Below are 13,443 nucleotides of genomic sequence, written 5' to 3' on the forward strand. Positions count from 1 at the left end.
GAATACTTGTCAGATATTAGATACTTATCTGGGCTTTCAAAAAGACAAAATGTGGGATCCAGAGACCTAAAGAAGTACCTCATTAGCTTGCCTTACCTAGCATATTATTCCCTTCCTACCAATTTTTAAAGATACTGTTCTTTCATTCACTTATAAAATATGTCAGGTCCTATTCCTGCATTAAAGATGTAGAAATAAATAAGGCACAGTTTGTGTTCTCTCAAAGCTTCTAATATGGTAGATGAAGCAGACATGTAAGCAATTACAATGCTAAGTGAAGAGTAGGTGACATACAATATTCTGTGCGAGCACAGAAAATGAAGTTTTAAAGAAGATAACATTTGAGATGATCCTTGAATGATGAATGTGATGCTATCAAACACAGGAACAGGGAAAGTCAACAATAAAGGGGGGGGGCATGAAAAAAGATATGGCAGGAGACTGCACTGTGGTTTTAGGGAATCAGGGAACAAGTGTTTGGCTGTTACCAGATAAAAGAGGAGTGGCTGGAGATGGGGTTGGAAAGCAGGTTGAGGCTAAAATGAAGACCATCTTGAATGCTCTGCTAGGAAAGTCAAGTTTTATTTTGTAAACTAGCGTTTGGAAGCTTGTGTTTCATGAAATACTGGTAAATATTTCATCATACACATTTAGGCAATGTTGCACATACTTTACCTCGCTTGGAAAGATGTAAAACCCTAAGGGCTTTGAACAATCCTATAATAAAAAATAAACAACTATTTAACATCCAACATAAACCATCCATTAATATTCCCAGACACACTTGCCTTCTCTAGAAGTCAGAGTACTCGTAAAGTGAAGCACTACTTTAAATGATTTGGATTTGCTAAGTCATTTAAATTGGTGAGTGATATGAATAGAACTGAGTCTTAAGATAAATTTGGCAACAAAAACATTTGGAACGGATGGAAGGCATCTGGGAGACCAGTGGCTATTGCAATAGCTTATGTTAATGATAATGCACATCTATACTCAAGAATTAAGAGTGAGAATATAAAAAGGGAAAATGTTTCAGGCATTCTGAGATATAATTCTACATTAACTTTCATCAATTAATGAGTGAGGGCTCTGGGAGGGGAAAGGTGATAGAGGTGTTTATGACTCCCTGATTTTCTGGCATGGTAAATGGACTGAACAGTAGGACAGGTTTGAGAGCAGCACAGAGCACAAGAAACAAAACAAATAAACAACAACAAAAAAAAAAAACACAGGCTGAAGGCTCTGAGTGAACTTCCCAAAAAAGGATGGGGATCATAATATCAATCATTACCCATCCTTTTTTGACTTAATTATTGGAAAAGTAATAATTATAAGTCTAAAAAGAACTACCAATTATGCTGGGCTCCTTAATAACCTCAAAAGAGTTTTTGTCCTTAATCAACTTACAGTCCTCAACCTATTTAACTGTCACCTTTCTATTCGGTCCTTTGCAAATGATGTTCTCTCCTATACTGAAAAAACAGTCACCCTCACATCATTGATGGATTGGCTTCATATTTTGTTTAGGACAGCCAGGGAGTGCCCAGCCTTGATAAGAGGAGCCCATAGAATTATTGTATATATAAATTTAATTCTAAATATTGTCATTAGCACTGTAGTAGTGTGTTTTTATAGGATAACATTTCATAGAATCATTTTAAGATATGGTTCTGACTTTTAGGGACAGCCTGCCTGCATTTTAAGACATGTGGATCCCAAATCATCCTTGAATATGTCTATATACAAATTTCATAAAATTCTTATCCATACATAAGCATACTATAAAATAGGGGAGGATATTTCCAGAATATTTCCTTTCCCCATCTCATCCATTAGATCATTTTTCCTCTTCAGATTCCCTGTCAATTTAGTGCCCACATTGCCCTCCTCAGCAAACTCTCTATTGACACAGTCAGATAGCCTGTCTACGTCTGCCTGTTGTACTAATTACCTTTTCATCTGTCACTCAATTCAGTCTTGCTCACCTACGTCAGTGTGAGAAGAGCATTCAGCTTTTTTCCTTCTAGAGAACAGACTTAAGGAAAGGAGTTACAGTGACAGGAGAGACAGAGGCATAGATCACTCACAAAGATGGTTAAAGAACTAGTCTACTATATTTAGGATAAGCAGAATTTCTCTCACCAGGACTTTTAAGCAGAAACTACGCACCTATTTGTATATCCTTCCTTCCTTCTTTCTTTCCTTCCTTCCTTCCTTCTTTCCTTCTTTCCTTCCTTCCTTCCTTCCTTCCTTCCTTCCTTCCTTCCTTTCTTCCCTTCCTTTTATCCATCCACCCATGCATCCATCCATACATACACACATCCATCCTACCATCCACCCAATCCACAAATGAAGCATGTATTAAATTGTCAACTGGCCATTATTATTATGCTAGGTATTATAGATGATGCCATAACAGTATCACAACTGGCTACAATCACATGAAAATAACTCATCTTCATTAACAAATAAAAACAAACAAATAGTAATGGCATGCAATTTTTTAGCTTACCAAATTCATGAACCTTTTTAAAATGATAAAACTATAAAGAATACAGGAGGAAAGACATGTTCATATACTGAAATGAGAGGACTGTAAATTTGTAGTCTTCTTAGAAGCAGTTTGGTATTTAACTCTAAGCTGTATGGAGCAGGAATCAGTCTCTTTTGTTCTCCCTTATATCCCCATTGATTAACACAGTGTTTTGGCATATGGGAACTATTTGATCATTAATTACTGAACAAAAGTTGGATGAATGACTAGATAAATACTATGAGCCTTAAAGAAGTTGCATAATTGACTCAGTGAGGACCTTTCCTGAAAATATATCTCTATGAGAAATGTGATCAAATGTTCATGTACACCAATGTTGACTTCAGTATTGTTTGTATTAATTATAATTTAAAAAGATAACCTAAACTCCAACAATTTGAATTTTGATAGAAAGAGGAATATTTGGCAGTAATAAAATTATGTCGACAAGAAAAATAGTTACCTGACTTAGGAAAATATTCACAATATATTGTTAGTTTCAAAAAGCAATGTGGTTTTATATCGTCAAATTCGCACAGGCATATACAGACAATATCTTTAGGTGAGCATGTGTTAATACAAAATATTATATATATTTTTCTGAAGATACATATAGAGAGACAAAAACACAAAAAGGGTATCAAAGCATTAACTGTGGTTACCTCGAAGCGGAATTACAGGTGTTTTAATTTTTTTCAAAAATACCTTTAGCTTAAAATATTTTTACCAGAAATGTGTTATTTTTACATCAAAACCAAATAATAAAATTATTTTTTAAAAAGAGTATAAATGTTCACCCTTAAACCAAGAGGATTTATAATTATCTACTTAGTTTTTATTTTTATTAAAAAATTAAATTGAAAATGGAGAATAAAAAAATATTGCAAGTCTTCCTCCTAATCTTGATGTGAATCTAAAACTGTTCTAAAAAAAATAAAGCTTTAAAAAAAGAACCCAAAAACTCTGCAGGTAAGTGCAGTAATGTGTGTGATATAGAATAAACTAGATCAGAAAAATGAATGAACAGTATGAAAATAGAATCAAAACTGTTTTTTACGACTGTCTTTCCAGTCTGTCAGAAGCAGATATATTTACTTATCATTCTACAATGTAATAAAATCCTAATTGTTTACATAGTTTTAAAGTTAATTCATTTTTTAAACAAAACGGTACTATTGAAGAACTATAACAAACACTGTTTACCACTAGCTAAATAACACAGCCCATCAGAATAAAGTACAAAGGCCTTCAATTATGGATTTTTAATGTGGTAGTGCCAACTACTGTACTCTGAGCACTTATATTTAATGGTGAAAATGAAGGATAAAAAAGGTCATGCAGTCTACAATAGATTGTACAGAAACTAATTATAAAATAATATTTCATGACATTATTTCAGCCTTCTAGAGAACAAATGGCTCCTAAATTGGACAAAGAAGTTGTGCAGAATCATTTCTTTTCCTCTGGTTGTCCTCTCAAAGTACAATCCTGTACCTTCATCATTGAACACCATGACCCATTTGAATGCAGAACCTAATTTCTGAACAGTGATTCCAATATTTTAACAGCACCACAATAGAATAAGAATCTGAGTATAACTAAAAACAAAACAAAACAATAAATGCATGTTAACTTTTTATTATATTCTGTTTTAAAGAGAACTACTATAAGGGTAAAAGATATCACTCTTGATCTTAAGGCACATGCATAATTAGTAATGATAATAATTATAAAGCAAATTTAAAACTAATTAAGTACTTTACATACAAGGCCCTGTGCTAATATTCATTCAGAAACCAAGAACACTTTATTGAACTAGTGCTACATGCTGGGTACTGGGGAAACAAAGGTAAATAGTTTGTGCTCTAATGGAACTCAGCTTAGTGGAACATATAGATAAGTACTCATAACTGTGATACAATGTATAGGTAAGTCATATACAGTAACCAGCTAGACATAAAGGTATAGACGACATGGTCTCTCCTCTCCACAGCCAGGGATACAGTTGAGGAGTCTGGGTCCAAATGTATAATTTAATAATGATACTATAAGAATTATCACAAAGGTAAGTGGATAACTAGCATGGTGGGTCAGACTCTAAGTTGGGCATATGAGAAATCTCTCACTCTCTTATCAGCAGACTGAGAAGGACGCTAACCACAATGCAAGGTAATATGCCAACGGCACAGGCTACCATGTTAAGTCTAGGTTTTGTGTTATGATGAGCTGGAAAGGATTAATGAGGAGGATGTGCTTGAACCAGGTCTTTAAAGAATGGATAGACTCTGTTAGGCAGAATGGGACACTGCATCAGAAGAAAATGGAAAATTGATAGTCTAATGCAGAGGTTGGCAAACTTTTTCTGTAAAGGGCCAGATTCTCAATTCTATTAGACTCAACCTTTCCACTTTATAACAATTGTTTTGTAAGATCCTCCTTTCTCCATCTGAAATGAAATTCATAGATAATACAACTGCCTACACATATTTTTTATATACTAAAGTAAAAGGAGAAATACAAAAAAGTATTTTATATTAGAAAGATGATTTCAATATGTCAATCTGTGAGCCCAACTGTACTGAACAATGCAGTGAAGTAGTCAAATGCTCACATGTACTTATAATTAATAAACATAGATTTAAATGGAATAAAGAGACCAGATACCATTTCTTACAACAAGTATAAGAAAAGTGAAAGAAAAAATACATATATGATGGATCCTAGATTAAAAATTAGTGTTGGAAGAAATAATAACAGATCATTTGCAGCTAATAAGAGATCAAAGGAAATAACTTCAGTTCAAATACAGATAATAGGGCGCCTGGGTGGCTCAGTTGGTTAAGCAACTGCCTTCGGCTCAGGTCATGATCCTGGAGTCCCGGGATCAAGTCCCACATCGAGCTCCCTGCTCAGTGGGGAGTCTGCTTCTCCCTCTGACCCTCCCCCTGCTCGTGCTCTCTCTCTCTAGCTCATTCTCTCTCTCAAATAAATAAAAAATCTTAAAAAAAAAAAAAACAAATACAGATAATATAAGAAGAGTGCCAATAGTTAAAGTGGAGAAAGCTAAAAAAAAAAGTCATATTTTTAGAAATAAACTGACCCTTATTTATAACTTTGGTGTCAAAATAATTCCCTGTTTCCTGTAAGACAGGCCAGTGAGGTAATTTATCTATCATCTCTTTATCCCTATCTCTTTAGCCCTGTTTGGAATTCTCCCCAATGTAAAGGTATACATTTGATTTCTAGTACTTCAAAAGACCTTGGAACTCTATCCTTTGATTAAAAAAATGGGGAATGGGGACTGGATTTAACAACAACAACAGCAACATAACTCAGAACCTAAGAGCTTATAGGGAAGTTAAGTGTAAATGACCTTTGGGATAATACCAGAGTAGTACTGAAAACCACAGAAAACTAAACAAAAAGTAATTTCGGTTACTTTCACAAAACGTATTTCTCATTATATGATAAAAATGTTTAAAAAATTAATATATGGTATGTCAGTGAAATGAAATGTTTTTTTAAAACAATCCTATTAATGAAATTTAGTGAGATCTTTGTATTTTACGTATTTCTAACAATTTAAAATCTTTGGTTGTAGGTCTATTAAAAGAAGCCTCAAGTCTCTTCAATTACATAATGGCAGGTGATATTTACAAATGGAGACTGATACAGGAGAGATTATCGGTGACAGCAATCAATACAGGAGCAGCAGCTTTAGGATAGGATCTTCCAAAATGGGAATCAATTCCTGTTAAATCCCTAACAGAACAAAATAAAATGATTCCTTGATTTACATAGAAGTTACATTCCCAGAAGGTTTAATGATGAGTAAATCCTTGCAGAAAATACTTCAGATCTGTTTGTAAAACTGAATTTGACTCTAGGCTTAAAAAATCATAAACTCAAAAAAATCTTCATGAATGTCCAGTAGCATGTTAAAAATTGTGTAGTACAAAGGGTGATTCTTTGTTGTGCAGAACTTCTGTGCACATGACAGTGCATCTAGCATCCTTGGCTCCTTTCTGCTAGATGCCAGCATCACCTCCCAATCATTAGTAATACATAAACTATCTCCGTACAATTCTAAAATTATTTCTAGTGGCTCTTCTCTCTATCTCTTTGGGATTGCTAGTCTAAATTATGAGGTAGTAGAAATAAGGAGTGAAGATAAGTTTTTACATAATGCCCAACCTGCATTACCAACAAATTACATGTTTCATAATTTTCTGCCAATAACTAACTTCATAAAGAGGACAGGTCTTAGAGAGGAAAGGCAGCTTGACACAGTAAAAAGGTAACTCAGTTCTGCGTTCAAAGACAGGGACTGATTCTGCCACAAACTGAAGGACCCTGAGCAAATCTTTTAACTTTTCTAGGCTTCATGTTCTCCTTTGGAAAATGTACTAGATGACCTCTAAATTCCCATCCACGTCTGACATAATTATAACACATATATATGTCTTTGGGAAATTAAAAGAAGGGAACAAAGTAGACTAGAGAATGGAGGAGAATAAAATCGGGTGGGGCTACATTTGTAACAGATGAAACAATATCATAAAAAGGAAGAGGATGAACAATGGAGATGGTAGTATTAAAGAAAGATATTTGATTCTTGGCATGATAAATACCAAGTAGCTAATGTGAGATTTACAACATTCAGCACTGTGTGGTAATGCTTTTGGACATAAGACAGATAACGTCTACATGTGCTTTTGTTATGTATGTATATTAAGTTTAAAATACATGGTTCTCAATTCCTCACTATACATTTTTGCAAGATTGAATCTAATTTGCAAATAACCATAAGTTACAAGGTATTTCTTTGTCTTTTTTTTTTTAAAGATTTTATTTATTAGAGTGAGAGCGAGCGAGCAGGAGGGAGAGGGAGAGAGAATCTGAAGCAGACTCTGCATTGAGTGCAGAACCTGACGTGGGGTTTGATCCCATGAATCGAGATCATGCCTGAGCCGGAACCAAGAATTGGACGCTTAACCAACCGAGCCACCCAGCTGCCCCATTACAAGGCATTTCTAAGAGCAAGTATCAGTGCTGTGAGAATCAACTTCAACTCCTTCAGATCAGCACAATTCTTAACCTTAATCAGAGAGGGGAGGGGGCTTTAGGGGTCCAACCAACTCAGGGTTCCCAACACCAGAAAATGAAGCAGAATGGGAAAATCTAGGATTCTGCTAGGGGTTGCCAGTTCTCCCAACTATGTAAAACACTCCAATTGCTTAAGAAAATTTCCTGTTAAATTAGAAAGTTAAAAAAGTTCTCTGGGGATGTTCTACCTCCCACTGTTCCTCAAAGAAGTCTTTCTGTAAGATTTGGTGGAAAGGGTAAGTGGTCATATAGACACCTACATTTGAAACAAATTCTACCCTTATCAGATGTGCCATCAGGAGAAAGTTACTCAGCCCTAATTTTCACATCTATAAAATGGGGATTTTTTAAAAATTTTTTAAAGATTTTATTTATTTATTTGTCAGAGAGAGAGAGAGAGAGTGCACAACGGGGCAGTGGGGGGGGGGGAGAGGTCCAGGCAGAGGGAGAAGCAGACTCCCCGCTGAACAGGGAACCTGATACGGGACTCCATCTCAGGACTCTGAGATCATGACCTGAGCCACTTAACTGACTGAGCCACCCAGGCGTCCCTATAAAATGGGGATTTTAATACCACTCTTTTAATGTTGTTGGGAGAATTCAAAAAATGACCAACATAGAGCCCTAGCATAATGCTGCACACATTGTGGGTATCGTGAGTATTCAGTAAATATTATCACCTTTGCTCTTTCCTTTCTCACCCTCAGTTTGTGTCTACTTGTCCAGCCCTAGAGAAAATGCTCGGCTCATGTCAGCATCCAGAAGAGGGGGTGATTGAAGTGTTGACCAAGCAGCTTCAGGTCTGCTCAAGGAATGCCTAGAACTTTAATTCCTTTAGTATTATCTCTTATTCTCTTTTGTTTCCTTTGCCTGAAGGCAGCTGGTGTTTTCCAGAGACTAAAAAGTCTTATTCTTCCTTGGTAAGGGGCTCTCTTTCTAGAAGGACTCAGTAGAAGCAGTTGCAGAGTTAAAACAAGCTGTTAGATCTTTCTGGCTAGACATAAGCTGAGCCTGAGATTTCAGCCTAGGGCAACCCTACTTCTTGGACAAAAAAAGGTTCTCTGCACTCAAGTTGCTGCAAACTGCTGTGTCTGGAAGAGCTGCAAAGATTTACAGAGTTTGGCTAAATGCTTCAAACACAGGCTAGCAGGATGTTGCTGAGAAAACCTAATATCTCCTACCTTTGAATATAAGATAATGGGAATGCTACTTCATCAATACAGTTCTATTATGTATATATTTTGTCTGTGTGTGTGTGTGTGTGTGTGTGTGTGTGTAGGCTTTGTTGTAAATCTCTGAGAACCCTGAAGGGCAAAATGTCATCCCGTCATCATGTGGTACTGTGCCAAATGTTTCTGGACAGTTGCCTAACCTAACCTTCATTATTATAAGTAAGACATCAAAAAATTCAGTGAACAAAGTAGAAATTCTAACAAAGGACCACAATACTGATTAATTCACTCAATGGACAATAAGTTCTTCAGGTTAAAAAAGCATAATTTGGATATCATTAGTAATAATAAAAACCACTTACTGAACAATTCCTATATTCTAAGCACCACCCTGGGCTTTTTTATATAGAGTATTTTTAATTCTTATTACATTTTCCCATAACATAATTTTATCATCCTAAGTTTTACAGAGAAGACAAATGAATCTTAAAGAGGTTAAGGAAGTGAGGTCACACAGAGCTAGTAAGTTCAAACTTAGGACTGTCTCTCCTTAAAGCATAAATCTTTTCCAAAGCGCTTCCCATTAATGAATGGGTGTCAGTTGACAGAGTCACAGAATATTAGTATTGGAAGAGATATGGGACTTCATTTAGGGAAGATCGTTTTTTCTTAGAAACAGAGAAACTGAGGCCCAGAACGATTCACTGACGACAAAGCCAAACCCATAGAGAGTAGCAGAGCAGGTGCCAGGATCCTGCAGTGACCGGCTCCATGCTGCCTGCTCAGTGGAGTCCTCATTGAAGCCCACAAGACTTTTTGTGACCAAGCCCTGCCCAGGTCTCCAGCCCCAGCTCTTGATGAACCTACTCTCTAGTGCCTAATGCTCTGGGCAAACAGAACTCTGAGCAGTTCCACACAGCAACCGGGGTGTTATATGTGTTTCTGGTTTTGTTATTTTTACCCAGAAATCTTATCTCTCTTTGCTCACTTGAGAAACACAGGCACATTACTTTTAATTCAGCCCAAGGATCACCACTTCTGGAAGTCTTCCCTGATTCACTTATTTTTCTCTTCCTAATGAATTAAGGAATAGGTTAATAATAGCCAACTTTTATAGCAGGCTTCTTACTCATTCATTCTACAAATATTTATTGAACCCCCTTACTACATGTTAGCACTGTGCTAAGTGCCTTATATTTATTATGTTAATCATTCCTCACTACAATCCTGAGTTAGGTACTACTTTTATGCTCATCTTATAAAACAGAAAATCTACGCTTAAAGAGATGCAGTACCTTTTCATAAAAATAAAATTAAATAAATAAATGTATACATTAAAAATGTAAAAATGTTCTTGCTTTCTTACTCCTCTATGGTTCCTCTGTATCCTGAATATGTATCGACTATGGACTTTGTAGGACTCTACGGAACTTGTTTCACTTCCAATTTGTGACTTATGATGATATAATTCTGTATACATAATGATACATTTACTAAATATTATATACCACTGCAGGCCATAAGCTCCAGGATGGTAGGGGTAGTATTTCTTTTGTTTACTATCCTATCCACAGGCCAGAGAGAGCAGCACATGGTAAGCACTCAGGAAATGATAGGTGAATAAACAAATGAAGAATGAATGAATGAAGTTCAAATGCATAGAACTCTGGTCTTTGAATCTCAGCTGTTCTGTGCTTCCTCCCCAGATCAGCCTGCACTGGGGAGAAATGCCACATACACAATGATGGACATCCTTCCCGCCCCCCACCCCAAGGCCAACACTATTATCCTACATGTGCATTCTAGAACTCACTTCTGGAAACTATAATTTTCCATTTTCTTACCTATTATTATGGTTATATTAATTGTACAGATCCAAATGGAATGAAAACTTATTTGAGAAAGGACAGAAGCTGTTTTTTAGTCTTGCTGAGGAACAACATAATGACATGTCCTGTTAAGCACACAGCACCCCAAATAACAGGAGTTTGGCAAAGAGCCTTGGGAGGAACTCAAGTCATTACCATGGCCCTCTATTATAGCAGCCGGAAATCACACTGCTGATTTCCACGTAATACAGCGAATATCTCTGAGGGCAGGATCCCAGCTCCCAGACACTTAGCAGCCCTCAGGCATGTTCTGTACCATATGTGGGACCCGAGGCTACTCTACAGCATGCACTGTCCCCTGTCTACTTTATCAAGAATTCTAATGTTTAGTACCATTAACCTCCATCCTTCATTTCACAATATTTCACAGGATATCTCTAGTTAATTTAAGGGGTATGAATAGTATCACAAAATTCTCAAAACATGGGTGTATAGTACTTACACATACCTGTATATTTTAAATATTAGATATGTTCTACAGATACATATGTAAATGAATGTACATATACATGTAGTCATATATATATGAATACACATACATAAATCAGCATTTTAGAACACTTATAAGAAGTAAAGAAATGTACTTTATATGGAGAGAATAAAACATCCTTTGGAAGAACAAGATAGTACTTTCTGGGTGAGAAAAGAATAATATAGAACTTTAATTTTTATATGTATATATGTATATGCATGCCTACATGTATATGTATATATATACACATATACCCATATATATATACTTATAAATACATGAAAATATGTTAATATGTGCAAGTATCTAGGTATTACAGGGATATTTAAATACATATATTAAAATCCATGCATAACACTTTCACAGGACTGAGATGGTAAAAGAATGGAAGGGTCAGGTGTCACAACACTGAAGACCCTAAAAGATACGGTATTGTAACTCCAATATTTGGGGATCATTGTTCTTCCTAGCTAACAATAAAGTACCTGTGAATAAGAGCGGAAATTTATAGAAATGTGTGTGAAAAAGAATGGGAGATGGTGACTGTCTCAATTTATTGCCTTTTCATATGTCACTGGATCTTTAATTATCAGTACAGAGAGTCTATTTCAATCCTTTAAAGCATTAAATGGCTATAAATTTAAGGCAAGTAGGAGGCTGACTTTGTTAAAAACCAAGGAAGGGAAAAGTTTCCCTTGACTGATGAAAAATGTACAAAAATTTGAGAGCATGGTTATTTTAATGTACAATTAGAGATTTTTGGTTTGAGAAATTATCATTTATGAAATGCAAATCTTTTTGCATCTTGGATAAAAAGAATTGTGACCATAAAACAAGTTTGCTTATTCTACTCTAAAGCAAGTTGGCTTATTCTACTCTGTGCAAAAACTATAAGTTAGATGTGTGTTTGTCTTCTTTGCCTATGTGAGCCTTGAGAATCTAACATAATCGACACAGAGATATACTTTAAAGACATTTAAATGCATGCATTTGTAAAAGAATAGGTAGAGACTTCAAAATTGTCAAGACTGTTTTTTCAGTTTGGAATTCATGTTAACTTTAAAAAATAACCAAGTTTCCAAATATCAGGCTCCATTTCAAACTGAACCAGTTTAATACTAAAATGACAATATATTCTTCATTTAAATCAAGATGCTGAGATGCATGATATCAACGCATCAAAAGTCACATATGTGCAACAGTATCATTAAGATCTAGTGATAGATGATATTCTTGGAAGTACTTTTTAAAAAACTAATATTAAAATTAGAATGTTTTCTCCACCTCTCAGATCATAACATTTCATTCATGATCAATAGCCACTTCTCAATTATGTTAAGATCACGTTAAAATCAAGAAAGGATTTTTTTTCCGCAAACAGCTTTTCTCTTTTTCAATGGATATTTAAGAACTATCGTTGTTCAATATTTATGACAGTGATTACAGGAGCACTCTATTTAAATTTTACAGCATTTACAGGAAGTTGTCTTCCCTCTTATGGATGGGGGCAGGAAACAATGAGCCAATTTCATTTCTGATAAAATGCCAGTAGTTTAGGGCAAGAATAAGCTAGAAATTAAATTAAGGGAATCTGCACATCTGCTTCAGAAATACATTATAGAAGAAAGAGAGTTATAGTTTTTAATATAAATAACCTTGTTGTTTCCCTATTAATAAATAAAATGTTTCATTATTTTATTCTGAGTGTAATCATCCTCTAGTTTGCTCCCAATTATTCCTTTTGTTTGTAAAATGAATTATTTAGGAAAAACATAATTTCTTCCCTATTACTGAAAAGGTATACAGTATTATAAGAGTAAAATTAGAAGAAGTTCAAATCACTACTTTAAATAGGTGAAGAAATAAATGCCCTTTCATGGTTAAAGAGATGGAAAATATCTAAGTTTATTTTTTCTCTCCATTAAAAAAAAAAAATGAGGCTAGGCAAGACACAAAAGTTAACAATGGTTAGAAGTTAAAGTGCTGCTAAAAGCCTATGATACAGCATAGTAAAATCATCTGAGGACTAGAGAAGTTGAACTTGGGGAAAGTCACTGAAAGAAACTGAGCATAGCATCTTTGGACTCCCACAGGCCACCCAGAGATGTGAGCCCACAAACACCTGTAAAAATGCCAGGTTTTTCCAGGCCCACCATCTTCCAAACAGGCGCACCCAGTCAGCAAGGAGGACCCGGCAAAGTTTTCCAAACCATGCTACCATCACACAACTTGCTCTCAGTTTCTTCCGATATTCAAGGGAAAGTCATAAGG

The 13,443-nt window shown here is 35.4% G+C and overlaps 1 protein-coding gene across 22 annotated transcripts in view; it reads right to left on the reverse strand.

Annotated features, from left to right (window-relative positions):
• Positions 1–13,443, reverse strand: part of DLG2 (discs large MAGUK scaffold protein 2) — a 2,206,895-nt gene that overhangs the window by 789,727 nt on the left and 1,403,725 nt on the right. The gene's annotated exons all lie outside the window — the stretch shown is intronic.

This window comes from Halichoerus grypus, chromosome 11, assembly GCF_964656455.1.
Source record: "Halichoerus grypus chromosome 11, mHalGry1.hap1.1, whole genome shotgun sequence".
In the NCBI taxonomy this organism is placed as follows: domain Eukaryota; kingdom Metazoa; phylum Chordata; class Mammalia; order Carnivora; family Phocidae; genus Halichoerus; species Halichoerus grypus.